The sequence below is a fragment of the Phyllostomus hastatus genome, unplaced genomic scaffold (genome assembly GCF_019186645.2).
Source record: "Phyllostomus hastatus isolate PE091 unplaced genomic scaffold, TTU_PhHast_1.1 phas_scaffold_317, whole genome shotgun sequence".
NCBI classification, from domain to species: domain Eukaryota; kingdom Metazoa; phylum Chordata; class Mammalia; order Chiroptera; family Phyllostomidae; genus Phyllostomus; species Phyllostomus hastatus.
Genome location: NW_025334023.1, coordinates 18,890,061 through 18,917,948, shown reverse-complemented (window position 1 = coordinate 18,917,948; position 27,888 = coordinate 18,890,061). Strand labels below are relative to the sequence as shown.

Here is a 27,888-nt window from a genome sequence, read left to right as displayed (position 1 = left end):
GAATGGAATGTTCAATCCTCCTGAATAAAGCACAGGGATGCTGTAACTGGACAGCATGTTCTCTCAAAGCCCTAGAACCTTGAGATGTGTAATAGGTGACAGGGAAGTACAAGAATAAAGGTAAAGAGAAGAAAAGGAAAGGGGACTGGGGTGACCAGCCTCAGCAGAGGCAATGGGGAGCAGTCACAGCTTTGTGAGCAGTAGGCTGGGAGAAGCTAAAAGCCTACAGGCAAGACAAAAGAGGGAAATGCTTGGGAATGTGGCTTTAAGGACATAGGTCATCTCTAGTGAGAACCACAGAAAGGACCCCAATGCATGATGAACACTAGGGACTTCAAAGAAAGCCAGCCCCTGCCCGCTGCATCAGGGCCCACTTGGCCCTTGGTCTGCATGCACCTGCCCCTGCAGCCCAGCCACATCATCTGTGACACCTGGTGTGGGGAATGACACTGAAATCTATTCCCCTAGTCTGTTTTGGCAGGCAGAACTGCACTTTCTATTTTACAAAATGTTTCATTACAAACCAATTAAAAACAAAATGTTCCAGTGACTAGGTACTCCTCTCATTTTACACTGCCTTTAAAATTTTTTTAAAAAGCATGTTTATTGATTTTAGAGAGAGAGAGGAAGGGAAAGAGTAACAGAGAGAACCCCTGATGTGAGAGAGAAACATCATCTGGTTGCCTCCCATAAGCACCCAGACTGGGAATTGAACCCACCACCTATGTGCCCTGACCTGCAAATGAGCCCCCAACTTTTTGGTGTGGGGGATGACACTCCAGCCCACTGAGAACACCAGCCAAAGCACACTATGCCTTTTTTTAAAGCACTATTTTAACTCTAGCTAAATAACTATTTGTGTAACTTTTATTTGATGTTTGTGTTCCCCGATATACAGTAACTCCCATCAGTCTTGGGGCAGTGTTTGTTTCAGTCACCACTGCATACCCAATTTCCCAGCCAACGTGTTTTGGCACTCGGTATTTATTTTTTAAAAAATGAGTGTCTGATTATCCAGTTTGTTCTTTCTCAGAGGGCACCAGGTATTAGAGGAAAGTTGAAGTGCTAAAGATTGAAATGCTGAATTAACAATGTACAGAATGACCAGTCTGCCAAAGTCAGTGTGCTAAAAATCGCTGTTATATTTGCCAAACCACTTTTCTGTAACTGTTTACATATTAAATGAAAATTCACTTACATTAGGCAGTTTTAATAGTTTTTAAAGATTTTAGGAAAGTGTTAGATGACTATTTTTCCATTTTGTCTTAAGAGCAGCATTTTAGTGAATGTTCATTTTACTGAGTTAAAAACAGAGTGATTTATACTTCTACAGAATAGATTTAACATGACGATAAATTTGATTGCGTCCTGATCTTTTGAGAAACCCCATCCTATTTCCTTTCTATTGCATTGGACAGTTTCCACTTTTCATCCTGAATCTGCCTGCCCATGGTTACCAACTTGACATCTCCTATTTATAGATATCCAAGTTGCTAGGTAATAACAAATGAGCTTATCATTTGAAATGGAATGATTTTAGACAGTCTAGATTTCTTTAGTTCTTTTCGAGTGGCATTTTCTATTATTTTAGAGTTTAACCATTCTTGTATTTTCAACCAGAGTGATTTAGACTTAATTTGCCTTCTGGCAACTCACCTGTTAAGTTTTATTTTATCACCTGTGAAGATGTTGTTTTGGGCATCTGAATGACTTCCATCCTCTGTCATTAAAAATATTTCAAATTTTAGGCATTTTATCATTCTTTTATGAATGGCACAAATGGGATATAGGTGAAGATTTGCATTTATAAGAATAAGGAACAAAAATTTCACCATTTCCTATTGATATGGGTGCTCTGGATCTTTCCTCAGCAAATTCATCTGTATTATGATATATGGGAAATTTATGTCATTCTTAATTGTGGTTGTTGACTATAAAATATACATTTCTAAAGGTTAAACATATTGATAAGGAAACTAGGCAACTGTGACCCTTAGTCTTTGAAAAATTAAATATACTTAAATTAAATATACTGAAAATGCTGGATATAGAAAAGGAAAAAAAAGCAAACCCTGAACCAGAACTTTCTAGAAATTGTCACAGTATTATTAAAACAATCCCATGCAATGTGAAGTTCTGTAGACTTTATAGCTGATATTTTAGTAAATTTGGTGGAGTGACTTAAAGCTCTAGATGGAGTAATTTTGGTAACTAAGTAATTTAATTTTTTTTATTGAAAGTTTTAAAAATTAAAAAATATATATATTAACTTTGTACTTATGGAGCAATAATGGAGAGATGGACAGACTCCCTGGTGTGGCACTCCAGCAAGGCATCGCCGCTGCACCACTCTCAGCCCAGCGGACAGAAACAGTGGGAAGGGGTGTCTATTTAGTGTGTCAACGGGAGGGTTATGGCAAAGAAATGAGAGCTCAGCTTTGAAGAAAAATATAAAAGCTCTTTATAATCCTAAATTTACATGCTACTAAGAAGCTTGTCCAGTACTTTTATTTAAAATATCTCAACTGTATCTGAGGCAACAGATTATGAAAAGAAAATAGTCATTTAAGACACCTTTGAAGATGTCAGACTTCTATTCCTGTATAATCAGCTCTTCTATCAAACAGCTAGGAAGCATGCATTTCATTCGATGCGATCACACTGGGAGCTGTGTTTACAGATAGTAGATGCCTCAGGATAGGAAATCAAACTGGACACTATACCACTATACTTTAATAAAGTAGTCGGGGGATGACTTTTTCTGTTTGAGACTCAAGGTTGAACCTGAAGAGGTTTTTCAAAGTTGGATTGCAAACATTTTTAATGGCTGTGGACAAAGGTCTTTGTCCCCATCTAATGTTACATGTGTGGAGTTGAGTGGTTTCCTAGCTAGACCTGGGCATTTTGCTCTCCACCTGTAAGGAGGGGGCCTCTCTCTTAGGGACAATTGGCAGTGGAATAATGATCTCATGGTTTTAACAAGGATGTGAGATTGTGCTCGGAGACTTCTCATTCCTGGACTTTTCCCATTGCTGTGAGAAAACTTTTAGCTAGCAAATGATCAGAATAGAACATAAATCATAATGTAGCTAATTCCCAATAACCCAATGTGTGCTAACCACAGCATAATTTTAATCCCATCTTGGGTTCCCCCTGTTCCCCTGGCATCAAGATCCTACTTAATGGTATAAAAATTTGGAGCACAAAGAAATATTTATGTTAGATAAATATGTGGCAAAATTCATAAATGGAATTTAAACAATTTTGGTTATTACTGCTGTTATCCCAGCCACTTCCAGTGAGGCAATTACTCCAATATTTAATGCACATGTAATATTATGACTACGTATTTCACAACACCAGGGCCAAGTCATCTTCACTAAGTGACTTAATCTAATTGAAATGATACGGGTATACTGGATAGCAACAAAACAGATTAACATAGACTGTACTTTGTGGTGGATTCCAAAAATGGCCACAAAATTTCATAGCTCTCTATACCAAGAAGTGAATTCTATTTCCTTACCTTTTGAATCCAGTCTGGCTTGGTGTTCTGGACTGAATGTTCAGTGCCCCCACCCCAAATTCATATGTTGAAATATAATCTCCAGTGTGATGGCATTAGGAGAGGGCTTTTGGGAGGTCATTAGGTCATGAGGGTGGAACTCTCACCAATGGAATTACCAGAGAGCTACTTGACTCTTTTTCCTTTCTGGGAGGATACAATAAGGAGTTGGCAATCTGTGACCTGGAAGAGGGCTCTCACTAGACCCCAAACCTGTTGCCACCCTGATCTTGGACTTTATGACCAGTCTGTGGAACTTTTTTACAGCAACCCAAGCTAAAACACTTGGTGAGATGCTTTGACAAATAAAACGCAGCTGAAGTGACACTGTATAAGTTCTAATTCTGAGCCTCAGGAGGCTTTGTGGGCTTTACTCCTGCTACCCTTAACTCCTGAGATCACTATGTGACCAAAGCAGAAAATGAGTAGGCCATGTGGAGAAGAATCAAGCACCTCAGATGCCAGCCTACTGACTCCCAGGCATGCAAGTGACACTGTTGTAGACAAACCAACTTTCTCACCAGCTGACCACACGTCCTGGAAAAGCCCAGCTGAGATCAGCCAAGCCAGGCCAGGTAACAACAATCCAGCAATCCACAGCACTGTGAGCTAAATGAGATGGTTGTTGTTTTAATCCACAAAGTTTTTTTTATATGGCAATATGTAATTGATGCAATTGTATTTTGTATTTTATTCCTTTGGCTCTCCAGGAGCAGTTCCTCTCAAAATTGAACTTGGTAAACACTTGCCAATTGGCAGGAGCATTAAGGACACTACATTTGTGTGTCATAAGATGGAACCACAGCCACAGATGGTACCACAGCCACAGATGGACACAACTTTGAAAAAAATTCCCTGGGCTATTGATGTTTACACCTTTAATGCTGTAGTTACTATCTGTTTCAACTGAAGGTTTATTAGGATTACTGATGCCATCCATATATATATATATAAATAATGGATATATATATCCATTATTTCATTAGTTCACCAGGAAATAGCTTTTACAAAAATCACATTTATTGAGATATAATTTATATGCTATAAATTTCACCTGTTTAAAGTATTCAGTTAAATTTGTTTATGTTTAAGATCTGTTTATTATGTTATTTTTACAAGTAACAAAGTCCCTCATTTCCCCCTCTTCCCGGTTGACATACATGAACATGAAAAGCTATTGATTTTCACACTGCCTGCCCCACCCATATTCCAACTGGGTTAATAGGAAGTTGTGAACCAGGAACAGCCTCCTGAAGTAGCTCTGGTTTCCTCCTTAACTCGGTCTTGAACTTTAGCACTCTAATCAGTCATCCTCCTTCTAATTTCTTTTTAGTTTAAGAAAATTGATGAGTTCATGAGCATCTTCTTCAGTGGAGAGGTCTGCAAAGTCCTAGAGCAGTTAATAACTAAGACAGAACCTGGGTTGGATGGAATGTAATTCACTGCTTGTGCAAAGGAAAGCTGTAGGATCCTATTCCAGAGCATCTCCTTCACAAAAATCCCCTTTTTGCTTTCTGAAATCAGTTCTTCCCAAGTAAACAGCAATGAATCTGTTACTCTGACAAATGGATTAAAATTGATTAGCCACACCTCTCACTACTGTCTTTATAGATATCCAATACAAAGTCTTCATCTAAGAATTTACACTGTATGTGTTTCTTGAAGAAGTCTGCGTACATCTGCAAATCTCTTCCCTTTGTTTAGAAATACAATCACAGTATTGTGTGTAGTTCTATTGAGAAATACCAATAAGCTTGTTTTCCTTGACAAAACATCAGAACTTAGCCCCAGAAATTAATTCATACCAATTTCAAAGAACAAGCTCATATTCTATATGAGCATCTGGGGAATCATCAGTGCAATGGCTGAATGAAGTCACAAGTGATGAAACCAGAACTCTTGACGTCCCTGAGGGTTTTACATTTTAGAGGAATATTCATTGCTATGCAGTGCTTCTCCTTTGGGGCACTCCAGCTAAGCTTAGGAAATACACTGCCTGCAGGGAATTGATAGCTTTTTGGACTGTATTGGTGAACACAGGAATTCCAGTGCCTAAGTGGAATTCCAGTGTCATCTGAGCACTGCAATTCTTCTGCCTCATCATCTCTGTCTGCCTGTGAACGTGTTAGAGAATCGTCTCTTCCTGAAACCACCGGAGTTCCACCATGGAGTAAATAATCCTTCACATTCTGAGGAAGTAGAAGAATAGCCCTCTTGCTGGGGGCTTCGGAACAGTGTGTACCACACAGAGAATTTATAGCGTCACACATGCTCCTTCTTCATTTTGCAGCTGCTGCCCTTGTCTCCTCTTTCTCTTTCCAGCAGCATCCTGGAAACCCAGTTCTCCAGTGCCTGCTGAGCTATTTGGGCTCAATGACCACTCCGTCCATAAAGTAAGGAGGAAGTGACAGAAAAGGCAGAGGAGGAGAATCTTGGGGTTTGCTTTTAGTGTATACTAATTCGCACATACACAGACTTTGGATCCATGAAGAAGAATTCTGGAAGTGTTGCTAATGGGATTTAAAGAAGTACATGCCTCTGCCTTGCTTCCTAGATGCAGCAGGTTCTACAAGGTGAACATGTGCACACTGTTGTAACTATGAGGTGTGGCTGTCTCTCCAGCAGTAGCACCAGCTTCTCTAGAAACTGCCCTTGGGCTCCTGCTTTCCTCTTCTGTCCCCCTTTCCAAAGGAGTCTTAAGTGGTTTTTTTTTAGTATATTTATAGAGTTGTGCAATAACCAAAGTCTAATTTTTTAGCATTTTCATCACCCCAAAAGCAACACAGCTGTTTACATATTTTTATTTTAATGATAGTGATAAGACCTTTTACTATCCCATTTAATTGTAATAATATATTTCTTCCATTTGCCCAATTAGCCCATATTGCAATATATGCAATGTGCCTTGTTACTAAAAACGTGCTGACATTTAGAATCCTGGACTATCACACAAAAATCCCAAGAGGATAACAAATGCTGAGTTCAAATATTATTTGCATTAAAAGAGGTATTCAGCAGATTTTGAGTTTGAAGTCCTGGTGTAGTTTAATAATAATTCATTTTTGAAATGCAAGAAAATTCAGCAAATTTAGATGCCTATTAAGATAGTACTACAAATTACCATTAACAAGATGGAGAAGAGTTAAGTTCCAGCAGCACAAGCATGGAATATAGAAATGTGGAAGAAGAAAATGGTATAAATGAACAGAGTTGAGGACATGTTGCAGACTTCTAAAAGAATTAGGAAACCTTTACCACTCTCTCCCCTGGTGTGCAATACTGTCAGATTAAAAGTCCTTCCTCACTAAATGCTTCACAGTTCAGTATCTCAAGACATACCTTTTTTTTTTTGGTAAATACTGTTTATATATTTACTATACTATACTTTTATCATTTTTTAAATTTCAAAGATTTTTCTTTTTAATTTAATCTTTGTTGTATTTTTTGTCCATTACTTTTTAGTCTCCTTATACTCTCCATCCCCCCAGCAATCACCATACTGTTGTCTATGTCCATGAGTCCTTTATCCTTTTTGTTCAATGCCTCCACCCACTAATGTCCCCCTACCACTAGCTGTCATCCTGCCCTCCACCTGAGTCTGGCCCCATTTTCCTTGTTAGTTCAGTTTGTTCATTAGATTCCACATATGAGTGAAGTCATAAGGTATTTCTCTTTCTCTAACTGGCTTATTTCACTTAGCATAATGTTCTCCAGATTCATCCATACTGATGCAAAGGGTAAAATTTTATTCTTTTTATAGCCAGGTAGTATTTCATTGTGTAAATGTCCCATAGTTGTTTTATCCACTCATCTACTGATGGACACTCAGGCTGTTTCTGTATTTTGGTGATTGTAAATAATGCTGCAATGAACATAGGGGTGCTTACATTTTTTTCAAATCAGTATTTGGAGTTCCTCCCAATATATTCCCAGAAGTGGGACTGCTGGGTCAAAAGGCTGATCCATTTTAAATTTTTTGAGGTATCTCCCTACTGCTTTCCACAATGGCTGCACCAATCTGCATTCCCACCCACAGAAGAAAAGAGTTCACCTTTCTCCACATCCTCACCAACATTTGTTTCTTGATTTATTGATGATAGCCATTCTGACAGGTATGAGAGGGTATCTCATTGTGGTTTTAATTTGCATTTCTCTGATGACTACTGATATTGTGAATCTTTTTATGTGTCTATTGGCCATTTGTATGTACTCTTTGGAGAAGGGTCTATATAGGACTTTGCCCATTTTTAAATTGGATTGTTTGGATTTTTTGGTGGTTGAGTTTTGTAAATACTTTGTAAATTTTGGATATTAACCCCTTATCAGGCATATAAGCAAATATGTTCTGCCATTCTGCAGGTTGTCGCTTTATTTTGTTGATTGTTTCTTTTGCTAGCCAAAAACTTTTTAGCTTGATATAGTTCCATTTATTTATTTTTCTTTTGTTTCCTTTGTGTGGGGAGGTATATCCCATAAAATATTGCTGAGCAATGTCTGAGATTTTGCAGCCTTTGTTTTCTTCCAGGACTTTTATGGTTTTGGGTCTAACTTTTAACACTTTGATCCATTTTGAAATTATTCTTGTGTGTGGTGTAAGAAGGTGGCCTAGTTTCATTTTTCTCCACTTATCTGTCCAAGTTTCCCAGCACCATTTATTGAATACACTATCTTTAGCCCATTGTATGTGCTTGCTTCCTGTCAAATATTAATTGACTATAAAGGTGTGGGTTTATTTTTGGGCTCTCTATTCTGTTCCACTGATCTATGTGTCTGTTTTTATGCCAGTATCATACTGTTTTGATTTCTATGGCCTTACAGAACAGTTTGATATTAGGTAGCATGATCCCTCCAACTTTGTTCTTCTTTCTCAGGATTGCTGTTGCTATGTGGGCCTTTCTGTGGTTCTATATAAATTTTTGAAATATTTGCTCCAGTTCTGTGAAATGCATCACTGGAGTCTTGATAGGAATGGCACTGAATCCATAGATTGCTTTGGGTGGTATGGACATTATAATGATGTTAATTCTTCCTACCCATGAATATGGTATGTGTTTCCACTTATTTGTATCTTCTTTAAATTCTTTCTTCACTGTTTTATAATTTTCCAAGTACAGGTCTTTTACATCCTTGGTTAAGTTTATTCCTAGGTATTTTATTCTTTTTGAAGCAACTATGAATGGGATTGTTTTCTTGATTTCCCTTTCTGTTAGTTCATTATTGGCATACAAAAATGTAACTGATTTCTGGATATTAATTTTGTATGCTGATACTTTGATGAATTCATTTTTTTCAGTTCTAGTAGCCTCTTGGTGGAATCTTTGGGATCCTCTATGTACAGAATCATGTCATCTGTGAATAAAAATAGTTTTACTAATTCCTTTCCAATTTCGATGCCTTTTATTTCTTATTTTTGTCTGATTGTTTTGGCTAGGACTTACAGTACTATGTTGAATAAAAGAGGTCAATCCTGGTTGGTGTAGCTAAGTGGATTGAGCATGGGCCTGTGAACCAAAGGGTTGCTGGTTCGATTCCCAGTCAAGGCACATGCCTGGGTTGCAGACCAGGTTCCCAGTAGGGGACACATGAGAGGCAACCACACATTGATGTTTCTCTCCCTCCCTTCCGTCTAAAAATAAATAAAGTCTTTAAAAAATTAAGAAAAAAAGGTGAAAGCACACATCCCTGTCTTACTCCCAATCTTAATGAAATGCCTGTAGATTTTTCCCATTGAGTATGATGCTGGCAGTGGGTTTGTCATATATATGGCCTGTGTTATGTTTAGGTGTGTTCCCTCTATTCCCACTTTGCTGAGAGTTTTTATCATAAATGGGTACTGGATTTTGTCAAATGCTTTTAATGCATCTATTGATATGATCATGTGGTTTTTATCCTTCATTTTGTTTATGTGGTGAATCCCATTTATTGATTTGCAAATGTTGTACCAATCTTGCATTCCCAGAATAAATCCTACTTGATCATACTGTATGATCTTTTTGATGCATTGCTATATTTGGTTTGCTAATATTTTGTTGAGTATCTTAGCATCTATGTTCATCAGAGATATTGGCCTATAATTTTCTTTCTTTCTAGTGTCTTTATCGGGTTTTGGAATTAGCATAATGCAGGCCTTGTAAGTGAGTTTGGGAGCCTTCCCTCCTCTTGGATTTTATGAAATGGTTTGAGAAGGACAGGTGTTAGTTCTTCTCAGAATGTTTGGAAAAATTTACCTGCAAAGCCATTAGGTCCACAGCTTTTGTTTGTTGGGAGATTTTTGATTGCTGCTTAATTTCACTAGTTGTAATCTGTTTGTTCAGATTCTTTGATTCTTCCTGATTTAGTTTTGGAGGATTATAAATTTCTAGGAATTTATTCATCTCATCCAGATTATCCAGTTTGTTGGCATATAGTTGTTAATAATATTTTCTCACAATCTTTTGTATTTCTTTGGTGTCAGTTGTTATTTCTCCTCTTTCATTTTTGATTTTATTGATTTAGGTCCTTTCTCTTTTTTTTCTTGATGATTCTGGTTAAATGTTTGGTGATCTTATTTATCTTTTCAAAAAGCCAGATCTTGGATTCATTGATCTTTTGTATATTTTTAAGACTCTATTTTGTTTATTTCTGCTCTGATCTTTATCATTTCCTTCCTTCTATTTTGGGCTTTGTTTGCTATTCTTTTTCAAGCTTTTTTAAGTGGGAAGTTAAATTGCTTATTTGAACTTTTTTGAGGGGGTCTATAATGCTATGAATTGCCCTCTTAGAATTATTATCCCAGTGTCCCACAGATTTTGGATATTTGTTCCCTTATTTTCATTTGTTTCAAGGTATGTTTTGATTCTTCCTTGATTTTTTAAATGTGTTTTTATAAAGATTTAATTAATTAAGTAATTAAGTAATTTATTTATTAGAGGGGGGTTGGGGAGGAAGACAGGGAGAGAAACAATAATGTGTGGTTGCATCTTGTGTGCCCCCTACCGAGGACCTTGTCTGCAACCCAGGCATGTGCCCTGATTGAGAACTGAACTGGAGACCCTTTGGTTCGTAGGCCAGTGCTGAATCCACTGAGCCACTCCAGCCAGGGCTGATCTTATTGTTGACCCATTATTTATTGTTTAATAACAGGTTATTTAGCTTCCATGTCTTTGCATGTTTTTCATTGTTCTTGTGATTGATTTCTAGTTTCATAGTATTATGGTTGGAGAAGATGCTTGGTATGATTTCCATGTTCTTAAATTTATTGAGATTTCTTTTTTGTCATAACATGTGGTCTATCCTAGAAAATCTTCACGTGCACTTGAAAAGTATGTATATTCTGCTGCTTTGGGGTGAAATGCTCTGAAGATAGCAATTAAATCCATTTGATCAAGTGTGTCATTTAAGGCCGCTCTCTCCTTGTTGATTTTCTGCCTGGAAGATCTATTGATTGAAGTCAATGGTATGTTAAAATCCCCTACTATGACTATATTTCTGTCACTCTATCTCCCTTCCAGTCCATCAAGATTTGTTTCACAAATTTAGGTGTTCCTATGTTGGGTGTGTAAATGTTTACTAGGGTTATATCTTCTTGCTGGATTGTTCATTCCCTTTATCATTTTGTAGAGTTCTTCTTTTTCTCTTACTATAGCCTTTGTTTTAAAGTTTATTTTGTCAGATAATTATTGCACCCTAGTTTTTTTCTTTTCTATTTGCATAAAATATCTTTTTCCATCCCTCTATTTTAGTCTATGTATATCTTTTAATTTGAGATTAGTCTCTTGGAAGCAGCATATATACGGGTCTTGTTTTCTTATCCATTAAACTACCTTATGTCTTTTGGTTGGAGCATTTAAGCCATTTACATTGAAGGTGACTGTTAATAGATACATATATAATGCCATTTTATTGTTAGACTGTTTTCCTCTTTTATTTTTTTCTCTTTTTCTTCTTCATCTTAAAGCAAGCCCTTTAACATTTGTTGCAGTACAAGTTTGGTGTTAATAAACTCCTTTAGCTTTTTCTAGTCTGGGAAGCTTCTCATATCTCCTTTGATTTTAAATGCTTATTGGGTAAAGTAGCCTTGGTTGTAGGACCTTGCTTTTCATCACCTTGAATATTTCACATCACTCCCTTCTGGTCTGAAATGTTTCTGAGGAATAATCAGATGACAGTCTAATAGGTGCTACCTTGTAGGTAACTACCTGCTTTTCTCTTGTGCCTTTTAGGAATCTCTCCTTATTTTTAAGCCTTATTATTTTAATTATGATGTGTTGGTTTAGGCCTCTTTGGGTTCAACTTGTTTGGGACTCTCTGCAGTTCCTGAACTTGTGTGTCTTTTTCCTCCACCAGATTAGTGATGTTTTGGGTCATTATCTCTTCAAATAGGTTCTCAATCCCTTGCTCACTGTCTTCTTCTGGTATTGCCATAAGGTGAATATTGTTCTGCTTCATGTTGGCCAAAATGTTTCTTAAGCTATTCTCATTTTTTAAAAATTCTTCTTTCTTTTTGCCACTCTGCCTGAGTGTTTTTTCTACCTTGTCTTCCAAATCATTGATGGGATCCTCTGCTTCATCTAACCTACTGTTTATTCCTTCCAGTGTATTATTTATTTCAGATATTGCATTCTTTATTTTTGACTGGTCCTTTTTATGGTTTTTATGTTATTTTTCCATGCTTTTGAGTATCCTTATAATCATTACTGTAAACTATCTGATAAACTACTTGTCTCCATTTTATCTAGTTCTTTGGAAAATTCTCTTGTTCTTTCATTTGGGGTCTGTTTTCTTGTCTTCTCATTTTGGCTGCTTCTTTGTATTTTCTGCCTTAGTTGTTAAACTCATCAGTCATTTAAACCAATCAGTTGTCAAACTCATCGAGCTATAAGGCTTAACCTCCACATAGTGGGGCAGAGTAATCCCTGCAGTTGGGGCTATTACTTCCCCTAAGGCTGATAGCTCTTGGAGAGGAGTGCTCTGCCAGAGAAAGATGGCCTCTGCAGTCTGGGGAATGACTCAGCACATGGATCCTAGTAGCTGTTCTGTCAGTTCTTTCTTCAGAGCCACCAACCCCAGACTTTCCTCAACTCTACTCTGCCCCCCTTCTGCTGGAGTCCAGAGTAAGTAGCTACAAATGAAAATTTGTGTGTTGGCCCTTTAAGAGGCTCTCTGCATCTCCAGCCTTCTCTCCCTGGCAGATAGAAACCCTGCTGCTTCTCACAACTGGTTGTTATCCATATTCCTTTCCAGCTCTGGTGCTGTGGGCTGGGAGCCCAGCTTGGAGTTTAGAACCCACGCTTCTCAGGGAGATTCCCCAGCCACTGTAATATCCCTCCAGCACTTCAGCTGCTGCCTGTGGGACCCCAGCTAGTCCTCTCGAATTTTTACACTCTCTACCAGTCATGTTGTGGTGAAGTATTTTCTTCCATCTGTCAGTGGTTATAAGGCTTCTCTCCAGCTAGTGTTCAGTCAGTTATTTAGGATGATTTTTCCACAATTTAGTTGTAATTCCAGATTGGTCCTGGGAAGAGGTTAGTGTAGCTTCCACTTACTCCTCTGCCATCTTGGATCTCTTACCCTCAAGACATGTTTTTAATGAAAACATATCTCCAATTGTATGGCAAAAATGGCAGAGAACAGATTTATTTTATAGAAACTAACTCTATAACTTACCTTATGTATACCCACCTATTTCTTTAAGAAAGGTTAATTTGATTACATTTTAAAGTATTATAGGTTAAAATGACTATACTAACAATGGCTTTTTGTTTCATCTTCATTAAATCTGGCTCTAGGTAAAAGAAGCTAATCAATTTTATAATCTCAAAGATAAAGTACTCCTGGAGATCATTCCACAACAGTTTTGGGTGGCCTAATACTTAGGCATTATGTTAAGCAGTGAGAGGACACAGATGAAAATCAACCCCTTATTCTACTTAAAAGATATCTTCTAGGAGATCTCTAGAAAGTGGATGTGTTTAAAATTTTAGACCCTTATATTCTCCAAGTTCTGGTCATATGACAGTAATTAAGTCCCTAAGGTATTAAAAGAAAACCGCAAGAGAGAGTAACACAAGAAACATTTGTTGACCACTTAAAATGTGCTAAGGGAGACATATGGGTGAATAACATGCTGCCTCTGATGGGGTAACCTCATAGCACTCTGGGCTTTTCATTTCCCTTCAACAGAGGAATGACAATGGACAGTTAAGTCTCAGTCAGGCTTTTTCCAGTGTGTCCCAGGAGTAAGATCTGTTTATTAATCACTAATACCACACTTACTTCCAAAGAAGGTTTGAGGAGACTTAATAGGAAAAGTGTGCTTGTGTGTGTGTGTGTATACATATATAATTTTAATGATATCATATGTACTTACAAACAAAAAAAGGCAAGCGCTGGGTATGTGAGTGTGGTAGGAATAATAATATGAGAAAATCTAGGCTAAGGGGAGCTACAAGTGCTCTGTAATAGATGGCTGAATTCCTCACCTAATAAAGGGAAGATTCCCTCTAGCCCCAGCTCTAAACTCTAAGATCCTGTTGCATGTCTTTCCTAGGAAAAAGTGAATAACCTAGAGGACAGTGTTCTGAGCAGCACTTTTACAAAATATTCAGAGACAGGTTGGACATGGTCGTATAGTATAATAACTTCAATAAAAATCAAGAATATAATGCTGTACAAATATTTCCATGGGAAGCCAGAGTAACTTGAGCCAGGTACATGATATTCTGACAATCTGACTTGATACAAAGATATAGCTTGAAGCATAGAGAAGAACCAAAGGTTATTTCCCAGCCATTCTTTTGGGAGTATCAACTTATAGGAGATGCAGAGAAAGTTACTCAAATTTAAGATTACTGAAATTATCTGCAGTGCACTTGTTCTCCGGTCACTAAGCATCAGGATTGAGCACAGAGAAACTAATGTTCACTTGTAGAAGTCCATTCATACATAAATATTTATTGAGCACCTACTATGCATCCAGTACTAATCTAGAGGCTAGAGATTCAGCAGACAATGATATAGATTTGGTCCCAACCAATACTCAGTTTATAATCTGTAGAGGGTAGAGTGGGTAGAGAAATAAATAATAAATGAAAAAAACTTTTTAAAGACAATTTCAGGTGCTAAGTGCTATGAAGACACTTGCATTAAAGAGTAATAAAGAGTATGACTTAATTTTTCTGACTGCTGACAGCTTTCAGGCTCCACTACACTCTCGTCCCTTTTGCCCCACATTTTGGCAAGCAGATGAGAAAGCTTAGGCACTCCCATCTTCAATGCTGGTAAGAAGGGCAAATCATGTCAGCACCAGCTCAACAGCAGGAACACTCACTCTAGCCCCAGCCCCAGCCCCAAGCACATATCACCCCAAGCTAGTCTCCTAACCCTACTTTGTTAAGCCGTTTTTTGACCAACTTAAGAATTTAATCTGCTTTTCCCAGAAAGAGCATTATTCAAGTAATCAGCCCTTCATAACCTCTTGGTGAATGTGTGACATCATGTCTAGACATTCAAACCAAAATGTGGTTGGAGGGTCCATCTTGCCTCTGAAGAGTGACCACATCATGAAAACAGGCCAAAGTCTCAAGATAACAAGCACAGGAAGAACAGGAGCAAGGTCTCTTGGGGCTTAGACTCAGAAATTGCACATGATACTTCCACTGGATGCTATGGGCCACAGCAAGTCATCAAGCCAAGGCTCTACCTACTGATGGGAGAAGCTGCAAAAATTTGTGGCCATTTTTACAATGCATCTTGCTCATCTAGATGAATCCAGTGTGTCATCATCCAGTTTATCCCTTTCATTATAATGTCCCTGCCTCCCTCAGCACAGAACCTGCCTATGCTAGGCACTGAAGGCATGGTTATAGAAGTGAACTAAAATCAATTTTAAGTTAAGAACAATGTAATAGCTAAAGCATAGGATTAAAAACAAGTCTGTCATAAAACATTTTGAAAAAATCTTCCATATATGTTCATACATCATCTCATATATCATTCACATTTTCAGTCATTTGAACACAGCTGTATCAAACCAAGGTCTGTTGCCAAGTGAATGACAAAGCCATTCCAGGTAATTCTACATTCTAATAACATAATTAGCCACCTTATCTGTAGGGGGTAAGTCATCTCAGCCTCCTGACAGACCTGTGAGATGGGATAAAATAGTTCACGTTTGGAAGTACAAGTACAATGCACACACTTGCATGTTAGCATGGATGTACGTTAGCTGAAGTGCTAAACAGGTTCCTCCAATGGAAGGCAAATGGGTGTATTTACCTCTGGATATTGCTGCTTTCCCTAGCTCTCAAAATGCGCTTTAGCTTTTACATCCATTGAGCAAAATATTTACTGATTATGCTGGAACTGTGCTAAGTATTACAAACAATGAAATATGAAGAGTCTTTGCCTTGGAGAAGAAGGAAATTAACAATAGTTGATATTTCTACAGGATTGTGATTCAGTTTGGAGAACAGATTCATAAGGCAAAGAGGCCCTGGTGAGTGAATTGCCTACTCCTCATGGTCAAGTCCCAAGTACCCATTCAGTGAAGAATAAGAAGAAAATACATGGACTCCAAGTCAAACTCACCTGTATTAGAAACTCTGCAGTTACCAGAGTGGTCCAAACATGCAGAGTCAAGAACATTATGAAAATGAGTAAAACTAAATTTACAAAAAAAGAAGGAAAATAATCTTTCTATATTTTTTTCAGAAGATGCTTATAAAGGCTTCTTTTTTTGCACAAGACAGGAGTAGACCAATCCTGAGATCATATTCTGATGGTGAGTGAGAAGAGACTAATTAAACAGGTAGCAGCTGGCATGAAGGCCACATCACTTCACCTAAAGGAAGAATAATAGATGAAGTCAAGGGCACTTATGAGGTCTTGATAGGTCTGCTGCTGAACATTAGTGTCTAACAACTGTGGGAAACAATGACCCTTGTTACCCCCTTGAGTCTCTCATTCAACCTCTGCTTTGTTCATTTTGTCATGTCTTGCTTATCTTACTGAAATCCCTGCCTGTGTGTGATTGGGTAGCAATCCTCTTATACCTGGGTCTTACCTCCTCTTAATTTGCTGGCTTGCTCCCAGTCCCTTTCTTACTCCAAAGTCCCATTTCACTAGCTAAGTGATTTTTATATACAACCTACATCATCTCATCATTCTACTTAAGAACCTTTCATTGCTCTGTATCTCCTCATGTTTCTACACAAAATCACTACCTTAGCCTCCCCTTCCACCATTCTCCAAATCTGATTTCCCTTGGCACTTAGGCTACTCTAGGCCCAGTCTCGCAGGGGTGCCATATCCATCCCTCCATACTTGGATCACTTGTGTTCAGTTTTACAGGGCCCCTCTTCTCCAAGATGCCAGTCAAGTCTTTCATCTTCCATGAAGTCCTCCCCGATAAGTCTAGTCCTTAACTCTTACTGGACATACAAGTTGTTTCTCACAACCAGACACATTATTTTATTACATACTGTCCTATAGTTAGTTACTGTACCACTTGTGTTACTCTGGTGCCCCCAACTGTTTTAGGGTAACCATGAGTGTAATCACCATGTTGCATGTGTTGGAAGTACTCATGTGTATGTACGAGTGTGTGCGCACACACATACATGTATCTATAGTTATTTATTGTAGCAACCATGGACGACTGTTAACTACATCTCACACAAGATATTTGCATATTCTCACAAATAATAATTTACATAGATTTATTATCAATTTAAATATTCCCAGAACATTTTATTACATTTATTGATACATTAGATTTTTTAAGATTTTCTCTTTTTAATGTTTTTTAGAGAGGGGAAGGGAGGAAGAAAGAGAAGGAGAGAAACAGCAATGTGTGGTTGCCTCTCACATGTGCCCCTTACTGGGGGCCTGGCCCACAACCCAGGCATGTGCCCTAGACTGGGAATCAAACAGGCAATGCTTTGGTTTAAAGGCCAATGCTCAATCCACTGAGCCACACCAGCCAGGGCTGATATATTAGATTTTTTAAAAGTAGGTTCATTGCCCTGTAATTCCCAAATGAGATACAAGAAAAAGTTAAGGATTTTCGAGGGGACCTCAACAATTTTCTGCTTTTAAAAAGGCAATAAAATAACCAAGAGCATGGTTACTGAACAGGTGAAAATTTACTTTCATGATTGCTTAATTAATTAATTAATTAATTCCTTCAACTAAATAGTTCCAGAATGCCTTTTAGATGCCAGGTACTGTGGCAAGTATCAAGGACATTACTGGTATCAAAACTCTCTGTGGATAATTCCTATTAAGCCAAAATAAAAATTAAATTTCATAGGATAAATATATATGCAAACTGACAGATATTCCAAAGTCTATTCAGAGCCGAATTAGGCTGAAGGACAATTTTTGTTTTCCTGATTTAAAACAACAAAATAACAAAAAACTTGTTCCAGCTCTGTGTGATTTCTGTTTCAACCTCTACCATGGACATACACAATTTGACTGAGGTTGGTTAGAGTTATTTAATTGTCATAGACCTTCTCAAATTTTCTCTATTTCTCCCATTTTTTTGTGTGCTGGGGGATTATGATGTGGATGGCTTGGAGGACAGAGATTGGGAAAGCCAGTACACTAAGCCCTAAATTTTAGTGTGGGAAGTAAAGTTTCTTTGCTTTTTAATGAATTCTTGGACAACCCTATGGCTGTGCTCCAAAAATGCCCTGCTTGAAGTAGAGGATTATCTTACATGGGTCATTACACTTCCAAGCTTAAAGCCTCAGAATGAGCATTAAATTAAAATTCCCTGCACCTTGTAGGCAGAACATTGTGACACTCAAAAGATGTGAAAGTGCTAATGAATTCTGAGCAATAATATTATCACCACTGCATATTTATTGAGTTCAACAGGGTGCTAAGTCCTGTACAGTCAGATAATACAAGCAGCCTCTACCAAAGAAAAAAGGCAACAGCAATAGTCTTATAAGAACTCTCCCATTCGTTTGCTTTAGGAATACTTGTTTTTACTAGACTTGTTGGAAATAGTCTCCTCTTTTCAAAAGTATCCTCTGGGCTCTCTATGCTTTTGTTTGCTTTAAAAGTGGTCTGGTTTTATACAGTTACCATTTATGGATGAGGCCAAGTCTCCCAATTTCAAGATTACCATACGAATGCTGTAGGCATTAACTGAAGCACTTCATCCTCTCATAACTGGAAATGATGAATGGAGTTTTCTGGGAAACTGTAAATAAATCTGTTGTAAAATATGATATACATACCAGTATGTTTTTTATTCAACTGGGGCAGTGTGTGTTTTCAAAATTGATAATATTGCTTTTTTTAAAAACTAGCCTTCAGTTTTCCCCCCAAAATGCATAAATTTAAATGCCAAAATATTATAGTTTAGCTTAAAATTAGAATTCAAATATTCAAAGTTAAAATATGAAGCAAATATCTTATTTTTAACAACTCTAGATACAAATAGAGGAAAAGTTAAAGTACAATAATACAATGTGTAGGTGCAAGAACCAATATGCATGTGGATGAGCACAACGAATAATTTTGCATATACAAAAGTGAACTGAATTTCAGAATCCTGACTTTCTTTATTTAAATGCCAGCCCATCAGGGTTATAAGAAAAAAAAATTAAGTGCTTTAGAGAAAATGGGTTATAAACTGTCATTGTTGAGTTTAGTGTTCTGACAACTTTGAAAGTAACTATAACATAATTTTCCAAGTTGGTAGCTAAAATAATGGAACATCTGGATGCCATTGAAATGTATGACAATCAAAATGAGAGCAGAAAAGCAGTGGGAACAATGGTTTCCTTTGCTTATAATTCTTTGTGATTTTGAACTCTTGCTCCAAACCTCAGTTGTGGCAGTCAAAGACAACTCCCCTCCCAAAGATTCACCTACCATTCCTGACCATATGAGTCCATCTCTGGGCCTGTTTATTGCTTCCAGCAGCTGTACTTTCCTCTGGCTTGTCTTCTTTACTCTGCTGTCAGACCTTATGCCAGGACCCCTATGTGAGGAGCTAAGCAGGGTCATATGTAAACTGGTCAGTGTGCTGATTTCAACCTCATACAATAGGCCTTTATCTTGGAAGTGTAGGCATCTCTAGAAAATGCCACTTGTTAGGCAAGCATAGAGTCCAATGCATTCTATTCTTCTGGGAACCAGTAATCCTATCATGGATGACATAATGAAGTTGAACTATGGCTACAAATGATCCAGATAGATTGTCTTGCAAGTGGCAGCCTTGAAGGTGCTTCCTTCTTCAGTTTCTGGACTGGCTTTGCCATTTGTCAGATGTCTAAAGTTATATATTATGTTGTTAGAAATACCTGGGCACAGAGCTACATAGCTAAAGCTCCTCCCATATAAGAACTAATTGTAACTGAGATGCATTTCTTCCTTCATGTATCTAACCACAACAGAGAGAAGGGGAAACATTTTTTCAATCCAATCCAGCCAATACTTATGAGTGCTTTGAGTCTAATAAGTACAGCCTCGGTGCCAGGAGAAAAACAAAGATAGTCATTAAGGGCCTTGTAATCTGTGGTCTCACAATAGACACAATTTCATGAATTATATATTTCTTTACATTTTACCCTCAAAAAGGACATTCCATAGAAGCATATTATTTTTCTTGCCCTTCCTTACTAAAAACCACATTTCAAGGTTGTCTGAAAGTGGGGTCTGAGTGCAGAGATGACTTATTCTTGGCAGGCACGTCTGAGTCTTTCCAGAGTCCCTTTTACTTAACAGCTCCAAGTTGGAACTGATGTGGCATCTGGAAGGGCTGCCCTTCTGTCTATGCATTCTACGTGCATCATCTGATGGGATTTTGCTTTTAAACATGGGAAGGCATATGTGTCCTCTCAAAGACATGTCAAGCCTCAGCTACAATTTGGTTTGGATCTTTTCCCTCATTTTACACCACAATTTGTCGCTGGTACAGAATGCACACAGCAGTGCCAAATGTGAATGTCGCTTGCATGCCCGCATTTGGCAAATATTAACTGAGATCTTTAATTTGGGATTTTATAGACTGCCATCTAGTACATGATTTCTAAGGTACTGTTCAGTGCTGAAATTTTATGATTCTGTGGGATTTACTTGCACTTTTGTGAAAAGATGCTTATAACGAATCATTTTGCCTTCAATGAGAAAATGTTATATGCATAAGGTATAATATTAATATCTACCAGAATACTGTCATATTCTACAGTGGAAGAGAGAGGAGTGGTGCGTATTTGTGTGTAAAACATTCAGCTGTTTACATTATTATATTTAGTTTATGGGTTCAGATTTCTGATATAATTTTCCAAAGGACATGAGTTAATATGCAGTAGTCTTTTTTTCCAAGTATTCAGAGATATTTATGTATAAATGTACTTACATAGTATATTTTTTCTTTCAGTAAGTGAATGCTGTAAGGTAAAGTGTCACAACTCCTGGCAAGAGAGGGATTTTTGCTCCCATTTGTGTGTACTCTGGTCAAGCGCCAGATATAGCCTGCTGAATGACGTTATATCACGTCCAGGGTCTTTCTTTCAGCTGACCCACGGCCAGAAGACAGGGTAAGCAGACACCTGCCTGGAAATGGGCACCAAACCAGCGCTACAGAAGTACGAATAGGGGGCGGGGCTGTGTCCATGCAATCTTCCAGAGAAGGTGACAGACAGTCCTTTACTTAAGGTCATTAAAAACCCTACCACATGCAATCTCACACAACTAAAAAAAAGAAATTGAATATGAATTTGTTAATATAGAAAATGCTGCAAAATAAATGGATAAAGGCAAAAGGGTGTTTACAAAACAATATGCAGAGTATTATTTCAATTTTTTGACAAATTTTATGTAGGATTGTATGTAATATGTCAGTTTAAAGAAGTTATGAAAGTTTATATTCCAAAATGTAAAAAGTGATCATGATAGAATGGGAAATTGTGAGTGTTGCATTTTCTTCTTTTTTGCTTATCTCTCTCCTTTTTTTTACACTGAACAAGTATTCTATATTATATACTTCTGGCACATCATGGTTACAGGTTTATAATTATTCTATAATTAAAAATAGCTATTTAAAAAATCTTACCATAAACACTATGTCATTTCTAAAAGAAGAGTGTTGAAACGGAGTTTCATTTTCCGTCCCTCACTGAGGTACATATACACATGCTTTAAACCATAGGAGATCAAGTTCACTCTTCCTTCCATATTGATATCCTTGAGATAGGACAGGAACTTTTAAATGAGTTGCTTCTGGAAGTGTCATTTTTGGTAAATGGTTTTGTGTGTGTATCGAAGCACACATCATAGGTCTGTCACGGCCTTGCACGGAGAGATGTGTAATTCTTCATTCCGAGGTGGAGCAAGCGTGTTCTGGCTACTGCTGATAGAGATGGAACGACGTCTGCTCTTGTAAAATGCTAAATACAAACCCCATCACATTCTCTAGTGGAAACCGAACCAGCCTATCTGAATCTCTGCATTCCACAAGAATTTGTCTATTGCAGCTCTGTCTCTCTGCCGGCAAGGCTGTAAAGTTGCCTTAGATTGCACGGCAGACATTCTGACTTCTCCTTCACCTGATGAGAAGAGGGCTGAGGCCGTTTTTGGTAATGACAGAAGATGCAAAGATTAGACTTTGCCACACTGATTTTCAAGTGGCAAAGAGGCTGTCCCTATACCATGAAGAGAAAATTTCAGTGATTTTGTGACCCTATAGGACACCAAAAATTGTTTTCACAGCAATGAACAGCAAGAGCAAATTAAATGGCTCTCCATATGGAGAAATTTAGAAAACCTTTTCCATAACACGGGGCCTCATTGGTTGGAAGCCCCCTGCTCAGTAGGTACTAGTTGCCTAATTTAAATTGCCTGCATGAGGCTTCTTAAGAGGGCAATTAATGAGTACTCATACATTTTTTAAAATATTGAGCTTTTTCTATTTTATTTAAGAGTAGTATCCTAAAAGTAGATTTAATCTCAATTACATAATAGCAAAGTATATATTAACACAGAGCTTAGCCCCATATCCAGTTTTAAGAATTATAAGCAAAAGTGTGTTGTGGCATGCCAGGATTTACAACAGGGTACCTCATGAAAAATATACAATCTTCCTTCTGAATAATATATTTATGACCTCTTGAGGATGATAGCTTTTAGGTAAATACACGTGATTTAGGGACTGTTTAGGCACCAAAAACACGCTGGGTTGGCAGGCAGCTTCTGTGCTGACTGGCATGCAGTAGGGTGAGGACTTTCCCCTTCCTGCCTGTCAGCTGGCATGGTGGGAGCCCTGAAAACCCCTTGCCAAAAAATCTCTTTTATGTGGATTTCTGAGCAGTAGAAGTGTGGATTATCTGGCTTGTGGGTTACCTGGAGCCCTAAACTTAAAGTTTAACCAACACTCATTGAGTGTTTGTGATGTCCCAGGTATTTCTCCACGTGCTACGAGTACTCCTCAGTTCTGGCCTCCAACCCTACCGTTGACCTTTATGAAAGGTAGGGCCAGGAAGGGAGGGGACCTGGAAGCTCTGAGAGGTCACTCTGCAGCTTGCTAACAGTGCTGAGGACTGCATGAAGGAGAGGAGGAGTGTGAAACTAGTAAAAGGGACAAATTTTGAATTATGGTATCTGTCACCAGATATTAACCAAGCTGTGGGTTGCCTCCACTGAGAATCTCTTGACTACTCCTCACTGGTTTATTATCTCCTCACAATTAAGGTACTGAAATCTGAATGAAACAGAAAAAAATCCCATTATGTGTGTAAATATTAAACATGCTGCATTAACAAGTAAACACAATTTAGGAGAAAGTTACAATTCTGGAGAAAGAATGGGAGTTAATGATGAGACCATTATTGCTAACCCAGAAAACTAGTTACCTGTCCCATGCTAGTCTCAAGAATACTTACTTTTTGAGACCTTAGATTCTCAGGAATGCTACAGCTCTGCCTTTGAGCTTGCATGCCTTATTCTCCATCTCAGAGTCGGACTTAGAAAGCCAGGGGACCACAGATCCTCCAGGAGGGCCCCAGCGACCCTCCTCATAGCCAGGTCAAACGCCTGGTGGACTCCCCATTCAGCCTATCAGAGGAGAAGGAGCTGCTCCAGCTTACATGGTCATGATGCATTTAAATGGAGGTTGACAAATGGAAGATGGCAAATCTCTGAAACTTTGAGCTCTTGTTCAGAGAAGGAAGGAAGGAGTTAATACGTTTTTGCATGCATACCATGTGCAAGGAACTACTCCAGGTAGCCATAGATGCTCTCTCATTGAAGCACCATAAGTATATTCAACAGCTATGAGCCAAATTATAGGCACAATGCATAGTAAAAGGTCCTAAGTGTTCAGAATTCCGCCACAAGAAGACTACTTCTAGAATCACAAGGAAAAATTTTAAGCTTCTAATCCTCATGGTTAACATATATGAAACACTCAATATGTGCAATGTACATGCAACATGCCAGTCCTCACAAAATCCTATGAAGAAGCTATTATTATTATTGTTCTCATTTACAGGAGAGGAAACTGAGGCTAGATTGAGAAAGGTTACACAGCTAGTGCGTGGCAGGCTCTGCCTGTCTGTCTGCAAATTCTATGCTTTAACCATCTCTGTCTATATTTGTAGTAAAAGATTAGAGTGATATAAATTTTGGATTGACATAAACTTTAGAGGGCTACTATAATAAGGACATTGTTTTATGTGATGTTTTATTTATTACTAAGTCAGATTGAATAATTGTGTAAAATATATACAGTGCTACATGAAAAAAGAAAAAATAATCAAATTTATTGTAGGTTTTCTCAATTTTAAAGGAACTGATAGCATTCGCCCTAATACAGCAACCCATTTTCCTTGGCTCTGCCACTGAGACTCTCCTGACTTATCTCCCTTGCAGCAATCTGCATCTGGATGACAGCCTCGAAGCCTTCACTAAACCAGTCTTGCCACAAAATAGATGAGGCTGGTAGGCCCCGATTTGCCACAAAAGCAAGTCACTTGAAAGGTCCTGAAACAACAGCTCATTTTATCACAGCTGTCTGCTGCAAGCAGGAGGCAAGCCAAAGTAGTTTTTCCTTTTCATTAGCAGAGGCACTTGAGTTGGAATCTCACGTTCTGATCCTGCTGCCATTACATTTTTTATGTTCTCACAGACAGACTGCAAGTGCTCGACAGGGTCATGCACATCTGGTGTTAGGCGCCAGCGTGGAGGGCTTCTGAAGGGCCCAGATGAAATCGGAATGGACAGACCCTTCTGTAGCTCAGAGAGTGTGCTGCCCAAAATAAACTAGGAAAGTAAGCTGATGGAAGAAGTGGGAAAAGGTGCTTCAGGAGCACAGGGAAAAGAGTCCATTTAGCAGCACTGCACAAGGGGCAGAAGATAGCCTGGCTTCCAGGATGTGTGATTCACAGTGGGGAGTTCACATGATTGTTCAGAGCCATGCAAGGAAATCTGGACCTCTTCTCTGAGAAGGGATAAGCCATTTAAGCAATTAGAACTGCTTGGTAAGAGGTTCTCGCCCACTTCTCCCCTCCCCACAGGACCGAACCAGCACTGCCCAGGAAAGCGTGAAGGAAGCAGCAGCATAGCACCCCATTTGGAAAGGAAACACTCATGAGTAAACACAGAAGCAGAGCCTCAGCTCCCTGCAGCCTGTGTGCCCAGCTCAACAAGCTGTGACCTGCCTGGAGCAATTACTGGCCAGGAGCAGCCTGGAGCAGAGCGAAAGAGCCAGCTCATTTCCATTTCCACTCGGAGCCACTGGATGGAAGGACCTTCCCAGCCCCAAGGAAACAGGTTTCCTTTACTGTGGCTCTACTAATTAGGATTCAGATTCAAGGGAGAGCAAAACAAATGCAACCTTTCATTGCCAGGTAAATTAGAGGTGGTTATTTATGGCATCAAGGATTTATTTCAGACAACTCTCCAACTGTGTTTGCGGTGCAAATTATTCCCTTGGAGGCTAACCGGGGGCACAGACAAGCAAGGCGAAGAAGTGCAGAACTGCTGGGGGAAGGCAAAGCAGACAGGAGGCCTGGGACATTCTGTGTAATCCTAGGATCCAAAGTACCACTTCCCTTCCTCGGTTCATATGCAGAGGGGGCGAGAAGACGCCCTCAACTGAGATCCTAACCAAGTCCTCACGTGCTGTCATTTCCAACCTCAACAAGGTCTCTTAAGAGACCCTGGGTGGGCTCCTTTCTTCTATTTCTATGGGTCCAAAGGGGCACCTGCGAAAAACTGTGGGGCAGAGATGACAAGAAACTAACTGTATTCTATAATACCCGTGAATTATTTACTGTGAGAGGATTACACATTGTAAAGCAGCTAAGAAAAATCTTCCTTTTATATCAAATGTTGCAAAACAGGGCTCATTGGTGTATACAGTGTTAAAAAAAAACCAAAGGTGTCAACATTTACCGTAGGGAGTTTGACATGTAAATCCAACTTTGTTGTTCTAGAAAAAATAAGAGTTTCTGATGAAACTGGGCCCAGCTGTTTTCACACCTGCTACTGCTGAGCCAGTTTAGACGGCGCAGGCGAGACGGCCCTGCTTCCTCCTCGACCTGCACCACACACACGCTGCTCCTCTGAATTACCTGCCTCGCCCTGTGGGCATCTCCCAATCTCTGTTTTGAACAAACTATCTTTGAGAATGAATATTTGCTTTGAGAAACTCGTTTGTGTCTCTGATTCAATAGCGACACTTTGGTCATTTGGGAAATACATCTGTCATTCGCACTGCTGGGAAGCTCTCACAAAGGATGGCTCTCAAGGGCCCGCGCCAACTGGAACTTTCTGCAGGAAGTGGAATGGCAGCCCTTGCTCCTACTGCATACGATGTGCGTGCACATGTGTCTACACACACGCCAGCACTCCACCCTGCGTAACTGCACTGGGCATGCCGAAGGCCACCCTGGTGCCCTGCTGATACCGTCTTTGGACACTATTTTGGACTTAAAAAAATGACTGCTGAGAAGTGGTTTATTCCTTGAGCGAGAACAATTCCCATGGGAGACGCTATAGGATTCTGGGGAAAGTTGGGCTGGAAACCTTCAGTGAGGTATGTGAAGGAGATGGGCACTCAGAAAAGCAGGCCCGTGAGGGGAGGGAAAGAGTTAGAAGCCATTGCATGCCCCGAGGGCCTTCTGTGATGATTTTAACTTGCAGCATGGAGCCTGGAACATGGAAATAACCACATTTAGATGCTTTTATCCCCCTGGACTGTAATTGTGGTTGTCCCAGTCCCTTAGCAAAGTCTGATACATTAGATAGCCTTGTGAGGTGGGGAGGGAGAAAACAGGGGAGGGGCTGGCCTTCTGCAGAGTTTGGGTGGGGTTGCCATAACAAAGGATAAACACTGGGTGGCTTACATGAGAGAAATTCATTCGCTCATGATTCTGGAGGCTAGAAGTCAGAGATCAAGGTGTGGACAAGGTTGCTTTCTTATGTGACCTCTCTCCCTGGCTTCCAGGTGACCATTTTTTTCCCTGTGTCTTCACATGGTCTTCCTTCTGTATGTGTCTGGTCCAAAGTCTGTTTCTTATAAGGACACCAATCATAGTGGGTTAGGGTCCACCCTAAAGACCTCATTTTTATTTAATTATCTCTTTAAAAGACTCCAAAGAAGGTCACATTCTGAAGTACTAGGGATTAGGAACTCAATATATGGCTTTTGGGGAGGTACAATTCAGCCCTTAACACCTGGTCTGTAGTCACTCTTCTGCGGGAGTCCAAGCTGCTACTCGCCATGTAGAAACAGCATCTTCTTGGTGGACTCTGTCCTGGAGCTCAAGGAGGTGCCCAGGAGTAGAGAGAGCCCCTGTCCAAAGCAGTGAAGGGGAGTGTAGGGCAGAACAATAAAGGGCAGACCTCCTCCCTGAGGAGCAGCGAAGGGAGTGGTGAATGGCAACCAAAGAGTAAGAGAATACCTCCTCTTTTCATGTGTGTATATGCTGATCCCTCAGAGTGGGCTGACCTGACACCTGGTAAATCTGTTAGAAAATGAGAGTGGGGATAGGATTCAATCTGCCACATTTCAATACGCTGATGGTTGTTCAGGGCCATATCTGCTCTACAAAGGGAGGAGATCTACAGTAGACACTACTATGAAGTGAATATGTGTCCTCAGACCTCTCTTTTCTCAGCCTCATTCTCTGCAGCTATATGATGGAAGAGAAACTGTTTGGATGATATGAATGAAAAACAGCTTCTTGAGTCCAGGACAGCAGCTAACTGTAGTAGCTCATGCATAACCAGCAGCTTTATCTCTAATAGACTTCAGTGTGACAGGCAAAGGAAAAAACAATCACTCCAATAATAGAATGTTAATGCCTATCCCCAGTGCCAGG

At 39.1% G+C, this 27,888-nt stretch overlaps 1 protein-coding gene and 1 pseudogene across 1 annotated transcript in view; both read right to left on the bottom strand.

Annotated features, from left to right (window-relative positions):
• Positions 1-27,888, bottom strand: part of FAT3 (FAT atypical cadherin 3) — a 637,939-nt gene that overhangs the window by 163,461 nt on the left and 446,590 nt on the right. The gene's annotated exons all lie outside the window — the stretch shown is intronic.
• Positions 4,869-5,848, bottom strand: LOC123805506 (annotated as a pseudogene).